Genomic DNA, 12,618 nt, shown 5'->3' on the forward strand with positions numbered 1-12,618 from the left:
TGGGTGTGGGGGGGTATGGGAAGAGATAGGAAGGGGAAACAAAGGAGGAAGCAACAATGCTTGATAAGAAATGTACTCATTAATCTTGCCCATGTAATTGTAACCCCTCTGTACGGTATTTTCATAATAAAAATTAAAAAATAAAGTTCAGCAAAGACAATGATGCAGCAGAGCTGAGAACAAATTCCTTTCTACAATGTGGTATGGTAGGCCAGGCTTAGCTGACTATTTCCATGAAGGGCAGGAATTGGATGGATCTTCATCCTGCTTTACCTTCTGTCAATCCCAACTTAAGCCTCTATAAAGACAATAATGCAGTGGAAATGTTCACTGAACACCTAGAGGATCAAAGGAAATGTAAGAGGCTAAGGTCTTTGACAAAGGTTTGTCTAAGAGTAGGTTTTGTCTTGCTCCTGGTTCTTATTAATGTTCAATGTCATTATATTTAAGACAATTCCTTATTTGTAACTATTACCACATTTGTCTTTTTATATTTACTCATTTATTTCAATTAGATTTTTATTATCTTTACATGGTTGTACAAAGTGGTTTTAATTTCAGAAGTCAGGTATGAGTACAATGAATTTTAATCAATGTCATACCTCCCATCTTTCAGGTTTGTCTTTTTGAGTTGACAATATACCTATTTCAAGTTTGGGTATAAATGCCAAATATGTCTAAAACCTCTAGACAAAAACCTAGAACCTCTAGACAAAAACCTAGCATAACATACATGGCCACCAAACATATAAAATAGGCACACAGATAAAGTATATATAAGGTTGAAGAAAAATGGTGGAAAAAAGGAGATGCATGCTGAGGGGAAAAAACCACCTGGCTGTTAGTGTATCTTCTATCTCTATTGCTTTACCATGTAATGACTGGAGATATAGCTCAACAGGAGAGTGTTTGCCCCTACCTACATGGCCCTAAGTTCTAGTCTTAGCACCACAAAATATGTTTTCTTTTCTAACAAATTATTAAGGTATATTAAAATTATTAAGATATATTAATTGTTCAAAATAATGCATTTCATTATGACATTTTCATATAGATAATATACTCTCTTCTTCCTCCTCCTCTTCCTCCTCTTCCTTCTTTCTTTGTTTGGTAATATTATTTGAAGTTTGCTAACTAAGGTCTTCAAGTTCAGAAATTTTGATTCCTTGTTTCTCTATACTCTACCAAACTACCGTAAGTGAAATGACTGTCCAGACTGAATATCTCCTAGGACAATGTTAGAGTGTGGCCACAACTATTATATATGCACCTCTGGCTATGGTTAGTTTCCTAGCCCCTGGACATTTTTCCTTTCACATTATAAAATGTACAAGGGAGATTTACCACACCTTTTTTCCAGCACTTTAAATGTCTGGCTTCCCTAAGTATTTGTAAAGTTGTCCACATAGATTTTTATTACTCAAAAGCTATTAGGGAGAGAGTAAAGGTAAAATAATAGAGAAAGCTATTTCAGGCGACAATGTCAGACTAAATTGTTGTATTTCTTCCTTCTTGGCTTCCCATTTCTTTATTTCCCAGGATCACCAGCAGTTGGTGATGGCTATACACAACTATTATGTGGGAGAATTCAGTCCTTGATTTCTCAAAATTTCTGTAAAAATCTAATGAAGCAGAGTTATGCTTCTAATACCAAACCTAAGAGGTAAAGGAGAAAAGAGATGGTGGAAAAAGGTATACATAGAGTCTATCAGCTCTCAAATTATTCTCCATAGCTATCACAGCCTCCACCACTGCAGCTGCCTCTTAAACTCTCTTTACTATGTGAGCATGTCTACAATGTTTCATCCTCATCCATTCTGCCTGAGGAGTAGGGCATAACTTACTCATCTAACCAGCTCTAAATATTCCTGTGAGACCTTCTCATGTCAGACGTACTCCAACTAAGGCCATTCAGGCTTTCATGATCTCTCATTTTCTGCTGTCCTGGTTGTGTCTACATTATGCCTTCAACACACTTCATATGTAGCTATCTTTAACCATGCCATTTTTAAATTTTATGCCAGACCTAATATTTATTAGTCTTTAAATCTGATTGACACCATTACCTTATTGTCCAAAATAACCATGTTATTCTTCATAATGAACAATTTATCAATGTATTAGTAAAATAAGTGTTACAGTTATTTAAAAAAATACTGCACAAAGCCAGGCACCGGTGGCTCACACCTATAATCCTAGCTACTCAGGAGGCTGAGATCTGAGGATAGTGGTTCAAAGCCAGCCCACGCAGGAAAGTCCATGAGACTCTTATCTCCAATAAACCACTAGAAAACTAGAAGTGGTGCTGTGGCTCAAGCGGTAGGGTAGAGTGCTCGTCTTGAGCTGAAGAGCTGAGGGACAGCGTCCAAGCCCAGAGTTCAAGCCCCATGACCAACCAAAAAAAATACTGCACAACTTGGGGGGAAGGGGGAGTTGGGGAGATGGGGACGGAAGGGATGGTAAGGGAAAAACAAAGGAGGAGGTAACAATGCTTAATAGGAAATGTACTCATTACCTCACTCATGTAACTGTAACCCCTCTGTACACTATTTTTTACAATAAAAATATAAAAAATACTGCACACATAAATTGGATATATATATGTTACCCATTCCTTCATTTTTCTCCTACTTTCCCTCCACTCACCCTTCTGTCAAGTTGTACAGCTCACTTCCCACATATATTGTATATTGCTGTTGCATTGCTTTCCCCCTTGTCCTTTGTCTCACCATTCTGTTGTTCTCCTTTACTTCCCTAATTCAAATAAACATATATACAATTCCAGGGAACCAAAATCAAATACAGTGACAACAGAGGATATACCATAGGGGGAAGAACATACAAAAGAAACAAAAATCATGTAGTATATTAAAAACAACAACAAAGAAAAAAACCTTTGTGTCCATGTTTGGAGTTCATTTCGCTTAGCATCATCTTATACGGTCATATGTACATAGCTATTGAGCTAGTCTGTTCATCTGATAAGATTATCCTAGACATATACTAATTATTGCAAGTAAAGGGAACCATGGGACCTGTGTTTTTTTGCGTCTGGCTTACTTCACTTAATTATGTATTTTTTCCATGCCATTTTTCAACTTTGGTATCTTTGTCTCATCTCTTCATCTAGAAAGTATCTCTACTTCATTACCTATATCTTAACATTTCTACTGCAATTTCATTCTTTAATAATCCATTTCTTAGAGAACATTAGAAGGTGAGTGACAATAACAAATCAAAATTACTGAAAGCTCTTTACATAGACCTGGGGAGCAGATTAATCAGTATTGTGCCTGCCAGTGCTCAATAGCACCATCTGAAACTTTGTAGGCTTTGATCAACAACTCCATAATCCTTCCTCTCAGCCTCTAGTGACTATAATTCTTTTTTCACCTATTTAATTGTAAAGGTGATGTACACATAGTGACTACAATTCTACTTACTAAGAGTTCAGTTTTAAAAAATATTGTGCCTATAAAATCATCATCAATCTTCTTGTATCCATTTCTTACCTAGGTACAATTGCACCAGGCTTGTACCACCATGCACAGTTTAATATAAATGCATTTTTGATTTTCTGTGTTTATTTAGGAGAGATTTGTTGGGATATAATCCCATTGTAAGTAAAGGAGCATCTGTAGATCCAGAAGTAGAAATACTGGGCCTTATGACACTTCTACTTTTAGGACTTTTGGGGAAAATGCCATGTTATTTCACAAAATGGCTGCACTAATTTATATTCCCACCAATAATGTACAAAGGTTATTTTCAGCATCTTTACTAACAATTAAAATAAGTAAAGTAATAACTAAGAGGCATATATATTAAATTTGTCTCTGTCCTTTACTAAAATTTTATTTTTTCCTCAATGATTGAGCCATGTGCACAGGGGGCTTTTAATTTGGGGCCTGGGTACTGTCCCTGAGCTCTTTTGCTCAAGGCTAGCACTCTACCACTTTGAGCAATAGCACCACTTCTGGTTTTTGGTGATTAATTGGCGATAAGAGTTTCACAGACTTTCCCCCCCTGGACTGGCTTTGAACTGGAATCCTCAGGTCTCAGCCTCCTGAGTAGGTAGGAATACAGACATGAGCCATCAGAATCTGCAAGCCCTGTACAATCTGAGGACTGTACATGGACCTTTGTCTTCTCATGACTTCTGTGCAGTAAGTACATGTTTTTATAAAAACAATTATTTATTTATATTGTAAAGGTGATGTACAAAGCAGTTATAGTTATATAAGTTAGGTATGAGTATATTCCTTTTTGAACAGTGTCACCTCTTCCCCCTGAGTAAGCACATTTGAATACTCTACAATGTAATTGATGAAAAAACTCCCTGTTTTGCTAAATGGAATGTCTGTTAAATTCATTTTAATATTTCATAGTGATTTTAATAATTATATAGTCCATGACTTTTATGTGGTAAATCTAACTGCATCCAATTCTAGTGTTTACATTTCACCAATTCTGTTTGGCTAAAGCTGATGGCTTTGTTGGCTAATTACCACAGTGGTTATGTCATTAAAGTTTATGTTCAGGAGAAAGAGATTAGATTGTATGAGAGAAAGCAGACATAGTACTATCCATAGGGTGAGTGGAAGCTCTCACCTTCTTCATACTAATATTTACTGCTGTGCACAAGAGTAAAGAAATATAGTATAGTTTCTCAAAGTGATTCTATTCAGAGGGAAACTACTCACTTGCATTTGTAAGTTCTGTTATATTTCATCAATTATATCACTTCTTAATCACCTAACAGCAGTTTGAGTCAGTGTACTTTTGCCCACATTTGAACATAGCTTTATGCAATGGACCACAACTTTGTGCCTGAGCAGTTCATGCAGGGATTTTTAGCTACCCTTGGTAAGGTTTTCAAGGCCATTTTTTTTCCACATGATGAAACAACTGTCATCCAAACACACAGTTTTTGATTTGAGAATACCAAAAAACCCCCAATCTTCAAAAGATTCAAGTAAACATAATTATATTCCATGCCCTTTGCTTTACACATACTGAAATCCATTTTCTTTCTAGTGTAGATAATTAAGAGCTGAAGATAAATATATTCTAGTACTATTTTTGAACATTTATTTTCAAGATATTATGCAGATATGTCTTTCATATAACATTAATTTGTGTGTGCATTTTGTATGTAGAGGGGAAAAAAGACCAGATTAAGTGGTTGACTTTCACTGAGTTGTTGATCATGAGCAAGAAATGGGGAGGGTGGCCTGCCAAAGGAGATTAAAACAATAGAATGAGGACTGGAAGGTTGCCAAGGATGACAATTTATCTCACAATTTGGATCAAGGGTAGCTGTTTATTTTATGCTATTTGAATTGTTTATCTGGGTGATGCTTCTATACAGAAATGCATAGTAATTGTGACGACTCAGGTTATCATGTTGCTAATGAAAGACACAAGTCTTTTCCTGGAAATAAAGTCCATCCTCCAGGGAGCATGTAATGTGCAGAGTGAAAGATTATACCATACAAATTAGCACTTGATTACAGGCTGCTTGTATTGCTCACTCTTTTATTCTCTAAAGCAATCAACAAACATACTGTGAGCTGTTAGTGCAATGGTGAGCCACACCAAACTTGTGCACCACCCTCATAGCACTTCAGTGTATTAGCTGTTATTTGTAAGAATAAACAAATAATAATGACGATAAACAAGTGCTATTAGTAGAGGAAATAGCCACTTATGTCTTTTTCATTAACAGCTTTATTGAATTGCACTTTATATACCACAAAATTCTTCCATTGGACACTGATCTTTATTTTGGTAGCAGAATTTTATTTTTTTTAATTTTTAAACGTTTTTATTTTCTTGTAAAGATGCTGTACACACAGGTTACAGTTACATCAATAATGAGTACATTTCTTGTGGAGGATTGTTACCCCCTCCTTTGTTTTGGACACTGATCTTTTAAAAAGCATATGTCACATCAAATTTTAAAACTGGTCAGAGGTTTGCATGATAGTAGGTATATCATGGCCTAAAAAGCCTTAATTAAGTTGTCCTATCTTTTATTCTGTTTTAGTAATTTTTTTCTGATAATTCAGAGAACAAAGCGTGCTCATACACTGTTTCCTATGTATAAACATTTCCTGATTTTCATGTAACTGGACCTTTCTTATCATTTAGGGTGGGTTTTTTTAGTTAGTCCTGGGGCTTGAACTCAGGGACTGAACATTGTCCCTGAGCTCTTTTGCTCAAGGCTAGCTCTCTACCACTTTGAGTCACAGCTCCATTTTCTGCTTTTCTGGTGGTTAATTGGAGATAAAAGTCTTACCCACTTTCCTGCCTTTGGACTGCATTCCACAGATTTTCGCTTTCTGAGTTAACTAGGATTACAGGTTTGAGCCACCAGTGTCTGGCTAGGGTGTTATTATTATTATTTTTGGGTCCATTCGTGGGGCTTGAACTCTGGGCCTGGGCACTGTCCCTCAGCTCTTCATCTCAAGGCTAGCGCTCTACCACTTGAGCCACAGTGCCACTTCCAGCTTTTTCTTTTTGCTTATGTGGTGCTGAGGAATCGAACCCAGGGCCTCAGGCATGCAAGGCAAGCGCTCTACCACTGAGCCACCTTCCCAGCCCCTAGGGTGTTATTTTTAAGTCACCTTTTCTACACACTCTTCTCTGACCACACATGTACAAATGCTATAGAGACAAAAAGTTCCTGTAAAGAACTTTAGATCAGCACTAGCCAAAGTGTGTACAGACTGGACAATTCATTGTTTTTTACCAGTCTGAAATGATACAAAGAAAAGAAAAGTAAGATAATTTTGAATCAACCTTTGCTGCAGTTTAACCTGGTAATATAACTGCTGAATGTAATAATGAGAAGATTGGACTCCTTCTATATGTCTTAATGTGTTCATTTTAGCGAACTAATTTTTGTCATTTTTTTTTGGTCGATGAAGATTTTGGCGGAAAACTGGTTCATCTTTACAAGTAGCTTATGAATTAGTTTTTAGAGGGCATGATCTAGGTTGGGAGAGAAAATAGAATTGTCAATTAATTTGGCTAGGACATTGGGTTGGAGGTGGTGTTTCTTACTAATTTCAGATAGAAAGGAGGGAGTGAAAGGGCGAGTAAAAGTGAGTGAGAAGAAAGGGGCTGGGAAGGTGGCTCAGTGGTAGAGTGCTTGCTTTGCATGCATGAAGCCCTGGGTTCGATTCCTCAGCACCACATAAGCAAAAAGAAAAAAGCTGGAAGTGGCTCTGTGGCTCAAGTGGTAGAGTGCTAGCCTTGAGCTGAAGAGCTGAGGGACAGCGCCCAGGCCCAGAGTTCAAGCCCCATGACCGGACCCAAAAAAAAAAAGTGAGTGAGAAGGATAGATGGAGAGTAACATGGAAAACAATGTTTCACTCTAATGGGGAAAGAGAGAATGGGTATCTGAATGTTGGCTGCTTTATGCTAATACATTCTAAATGTATAATAAGAAGTTAGACTCCAGACCAATCCCCATTCCCCATTCTCTTGGTATTATACCAATTTGAAGAAGAAATTGAATCATGAGCCACCAGAGAGATTATATAGACAGGAGACATGATTGGGCTCGCTGGGACTCAGAACCAGTGGGAACTTTTCCCTCTAAGCCCACTCTCATCGTCTGCAAAGCTGACCTCCAGTTTAATGAGCTCTGTGTTAACATGCCATCTGCTAAGGTGTCACTGATCACAACACATGGATTTGCATATGTCATTTTTTATTTAGAACATTACAATTGGGAGCACAAAGAAAGGGAAAGTAGAGAAAAGAACAAGAAGACCTGGAAGGGGAAGGGAGCAGACGGGAGTAGTTGTTATTGGCAAGCAAAACAGCATGACTCAATCTCATTCAAATCTGGTTTTGTTTTAAATGAAACAGGCTCTTTTCTCTCTCAGGTACATTCTGAGATATGGTAAACTGCAGAGTTCACTTTGTCAAGCTTAATTTGGGCTTTTTGGATTCTATTTTATGAGTAATGCTCTTCTATTAGTAAAAAATTTGATGTCATCTAATATCCCTCCATTAGCATACTAATCACGTGAAAGAGGTGGCTGGAGAAGAAAAGAGAGAGAGACAAGAGAGAAAGAAGGGGAATGGAAGAAGGAGGAGGAGGAAGGGGAGGGGTAAAGGGAGGGTGGTGAGGCTCAAATTCAGTTTCACAAAGTTGTCCTAGCTCTTTTTTATCTATGATTACCTCACTCAAACTGATACTTTGGCTTTTTAGATTTTTCTTTTTGAATATGTTCTCATGTGACTGCTGTGGAGCTGGGCTTCTGATTCTGAGATATTTGGTAAGTACATTGGGAAGAGCAAGGAAATCTACCAATTGTAAACAGGAAGTCTAAAGAAAATAGCTAGCACAGCAGGCCAAGTGAAGATACAGTTATTTTCCTTCCTTCTTCTTCCCAAGCACAATGACTTGCTTGATTGCCTGCTTCTGCTGCTCTCTACTACTGACAGCTGACATTACCTTACCTTACTTCCACTTGGGGACAACTGTCCTTAATCTAGGGACCAAACTAACTGGCTAACTGGTACAGCACTGAATGAGCTCTGCGATGTCTCATGTTCTCCTCTGGAAACTTCAATTGTTTAGATTTCTTATTTTTTGGGTTAACAGATATCTGTTGTTGTACCATCTCATCCCAGATCTAGGACTGGTAGCATTTCTTAAGGGTAATAGTTCAATTTTCAGTAACACACACACACACACACCTCAAATGGATCTAATTTGCTTTCTGTCAACTGCTTGATAGACTTTTTATTGATTAATCACATCTTTATCTCTGTTTATAACTAGGATAAAGGTACTTTCACTCTTCTTGGCATTTTCCTCTCTGTACTGATTTTAAAGCTTCAGTCCACCTTAAGATACTGTATTCTCAAGGATAACGTTGCTGGGGTTTTCTCCCCTCATTTTTTCCTTATCATTCACAGTTGCTATGTCTATACTCTTGCTCTGTCCTAACCTACCCAAAGTGGCCTTCTAAGAAGGAATAAACACGTTGGGGTTGTTTCCCAAATTTTAGTCATTAGCATGGTCCCTTTATAGTTTATTTTGCTATGAAGGTGAGTTATCCAAACTATAATTTACTTAATGTCTTTTGTGTACATTGACATGGGTATTTTTGGACCTAAATATCTGCTTTAACCTTATTGTAAGGGATATTATATGTAAAAATCAGTGTCGATTAGATAGTTACAATTTACTATTAATTTAAAAACTAATACAATTTGAAAGAACTTTTTACCATGTATGACCTAAAATTATCTCATGTCCAAATAGCACCTTTTTGGTAAATATTATCTGACTCCATTTTATAAATTAAGAGGCAGGTTTATAGGGATTTCGTTGACCATAAGTCTAGTTAAATGAATTCCTGGAAATCAAACCTGTCTACTAGCTTCTAGTCTAGTGCTTTTTTCTTTCATTACCCCACCCGTCATCATTCCTTTGCATCAATTCTTAAACTTGGCTTATGAGTCTGGATTATTGAAATATATAACAAATTAAATAATGATATGTAATATGCCTGGGAATACAGTGTAAAGATCCTTATCTCAGACCTTGTTCTTGTTGTAAGAGAAAGAGAGGCCATTTAAATGGCAGGTTGCATACAGGCTGGTTACCTCTGGGACTAGAGTAGAGAAACAAGACTTTCTTAGTCCTGGAAGAGAAAACAAGAATCAATTATGGAAGAACCTGTAAGAAGAAAACACATCATCAACTGTTACAGAATTTTAAGAGACTTACTTGCTCTATTGGGATATCCACTCCTGGCCTGACCAGATCACCTTTCTGGCCCATGTTCCTGGTAGAATCTTTTGTTTCTTTCAAGGATTTCAAAATGTTACAAAAGTTTGCAGTTTGTTTTCCAATCTGAAATGTACATCCTGACCTGAGAAAGGACTTTGCTGAAGCATTCATGGGATATCCATTTTCTTGCTTTAAGGGAAGATTCATATAAAAACACATAGAACTCTTTGCCAAGTAGATGGTTTAGTATCAAAGGAGACACTTGAAGCTATGGTGAAAGTGATTTTAGGAAGCTTAGCTAGGCAGAGTGAATGTCCTTCAATGCACATGTGTAAAAGAAAGAAGTGGTTGGTTTATGGTGTTGTAACACCAAGACTCAGTTTTAGAGTTTGTTCCCCTGAATACATATACATCCTCAGCTTTCACCCAGCTGGCTCATCTTGCAAGGCCAGATGGCTCATCTTGAAAGGAAACATCTTCCTTTTTTGACCACTCAAATAGCTTTTAAATAGTTCTGGTTTACTCTGTATGTGTATGCCTTTGCTGGAGGTGTTTGGGAGTATTTTTATCTGCTTAAAAGTCTGAAAACCATAGAAGGGACAGTCAGTTTCATAATTATTATCAAACATAAGCAGTATTTCCCAGATCTAATGCCCAAATGCAATTTGATATAAAGTATAGGGACTTCTGGAAACACATGGCTGAGTTTAAATGGAAAGGTCACTAGAGAAAGAGAAGAGGTAGCAGCTCAAAACATGATAAATGAGTTTTTGTTTTCATTTTCCAGACTGACATGATACTATACATTTTATTTTTCATAGTTATTCTAAAGGTGCTGTACAGAGGGGTTACAGTTATATAACACCACTTTCTTTTGAAGGGAAAAATTGTGCTTGATTTTGTAACAGCCATACAAGATCATTCACTCTTCTGAATTGTGTGGTTTGGATTAATTCTTTACTTCATCTTTGTCCTAGCAATTCTCACCTCTCTCTGTCTTTCTGCCTCTCCTATGTCTGTCTGTCTGTCTCCTCTACATTTTTGCATATGCTAGGTGAGAACACTTCCACTGGAGGTATATTTCCACCCTTGCTTTTTGAATGACTCTGAAACTGTTCTTGAATTTTTTTTATGTATCCCAGCCTGTCTTCAAACTTAAATCTTCTGCCTCCACCTCCCAAATGCTGGAATTACATGTGTGTACTACCACACCTGGCAGAAATTGTTTTTTGTAGTTTTTCACTCTGCAGGCTTTCATTTCTGCCAGATCTAGGTCTGAAAACTGAGAGAAAAGCATTTCTGAAGGATAGCCACTTGAAGATTAGAAGTCTGGCTTGAAATTCTAGAATGAGAAAGGTCTCTGTAGATCATCTTAGGTCAACTGAAAAAACCATTTGTGCACAGCTCAAATATCCCTTTCAGAAAGAAACTGACAAATTTCAAAGGTCTTCAGTATCTTCCTGGGTTTTCAAATAGAAGGTGTTTGCTTCCTGGGCAGCTGGCAGTCAATGACAGCAAAGTGGTGATGCAATGGCTTGCTAATTGGAGCAGTATAGGTCTCATCTATGTGCAGTCCTTGCAATGTAGTGCTAGCCAAGGCTTTCTTAGAGCTATAGCATAGTCTGAAGTTCTTCCCAACATACTTCTGTCTTCATCTCTTTCTTCAGTGGTATCAGAGGTCTGCTGTGGTATGAAGCTTTCCCTGAATATTCATGTTTTTCTCTTTTTCGGTCTTTCACAGGGACCACTTCCCAAAATGTCTTGTACTTCTAATGATGTCTTAGCATGTGCTTTCAATGAATCACTAAACACACAAATGAAACCCCTTCTATTGCTACCTCTACATCCACAGAAGAAAATAGGGTGCATACAGACGAAGTGATTTACTCAAGATATCATGGCTGGTTATTAGCAAATGTAAAATGGCAACCAAAACCTTGTGACCTCAAGTTCAGTGTTCTTCCTCAAGCTTCAGTGAAGCATGTGCAATGTGAACCACTTTTTGGAGAAATATACCAAACCCATATCTGGATAGATCTCTTTATCGTAAATACTATTATTTATTTAAACATTAAATGATAATTTCACATTTGTTAAATCTCTAGTTCCATATCAGATAATGTCTGTAAAATTTTGATGCACTATTTTTATATAATGCCTAGTAAAGAAATATATTTTATTTATTTATATTGTGAAAATACCGTATAGAGGGGTTACAATAATGTAGGCAAGATAATGAGTACATTTCTTATCAAGCATTGTACATTTCTATTAAAATAAAAGTTTGTGACAGGACTACCTAAAGTCATCCCATGTACTGTTAGTGATGGATAAAGCCCACAATTTAAACACTGTACTATATACTACTTTCTAGGACATAAAGATAGAGGCAAAAGAGGAAAGGGATAGAGGAGGAAGCAGGAAGGGAAGAAGGAGAGTGGAATATTTATTGAAGGTGGATTAGTGGTAGAGTGCTTTCCTCACATGCATGAGGCCCTGGGTTAGATTCCTCAGCACCACATAAACAGAAAAAGCTTGAAGTGGTGCTGTGGCTCAAGCGATAGAGTGCTAGCGTTGAGCTGAAGAGCTGAGGGACAGCACCCAGGCCTAGAGTTCAAGCCCCACACCCGAAAAAAAAAAAAGACACATTACCAGTAACTGTCTTAGGTGCTTAGTAATAGCTATAACTGCCAACCATGCCTTAATTTAACCTTTATTCAGTTAAACATACTTTTACTTATCAGTTGTGTAGAACCCTAATTGAACATTTTTAAATGTGAAGTAAGAATGAAGATTTTTTTTCCCTCCTAAAACAGTGGATTCATGTGGCTTAAAGTGTTCCACGTTGATTAATTTAT

General features: G+C 37.2%; 1 protein-coding gene across 3 annotated transcripts in view; it reads right to left on the bottom strand.

The window, feature by feature from the left end:
- Positions 1-12,618, bottom strand: part of Gria3 (glutamate receptor, ionotropic, AMPA 3) — a 286,749-nt gene that overhangs the window by 100,911 nt on the left and 173,220 nt on the right. The window lies entirely within an intron of this gene.

This window comes from Dipodomys ordii, unplaced genomic scaffold (genome assembly GCF_000151885.1).
Source record: "Dipodomys ordii isolate 6190 unplaced genomic scaffold, Dord_2.0 Scaffold38, whole genome shotgun sequence".
Classification (NCBI taxonomy): domain Eukaryota; kingdom Metazoa; phylum Chordata; class Mammalia; order Rodentia; family Heteromyidae; genus Dipodomys; species Dipodomys ordii.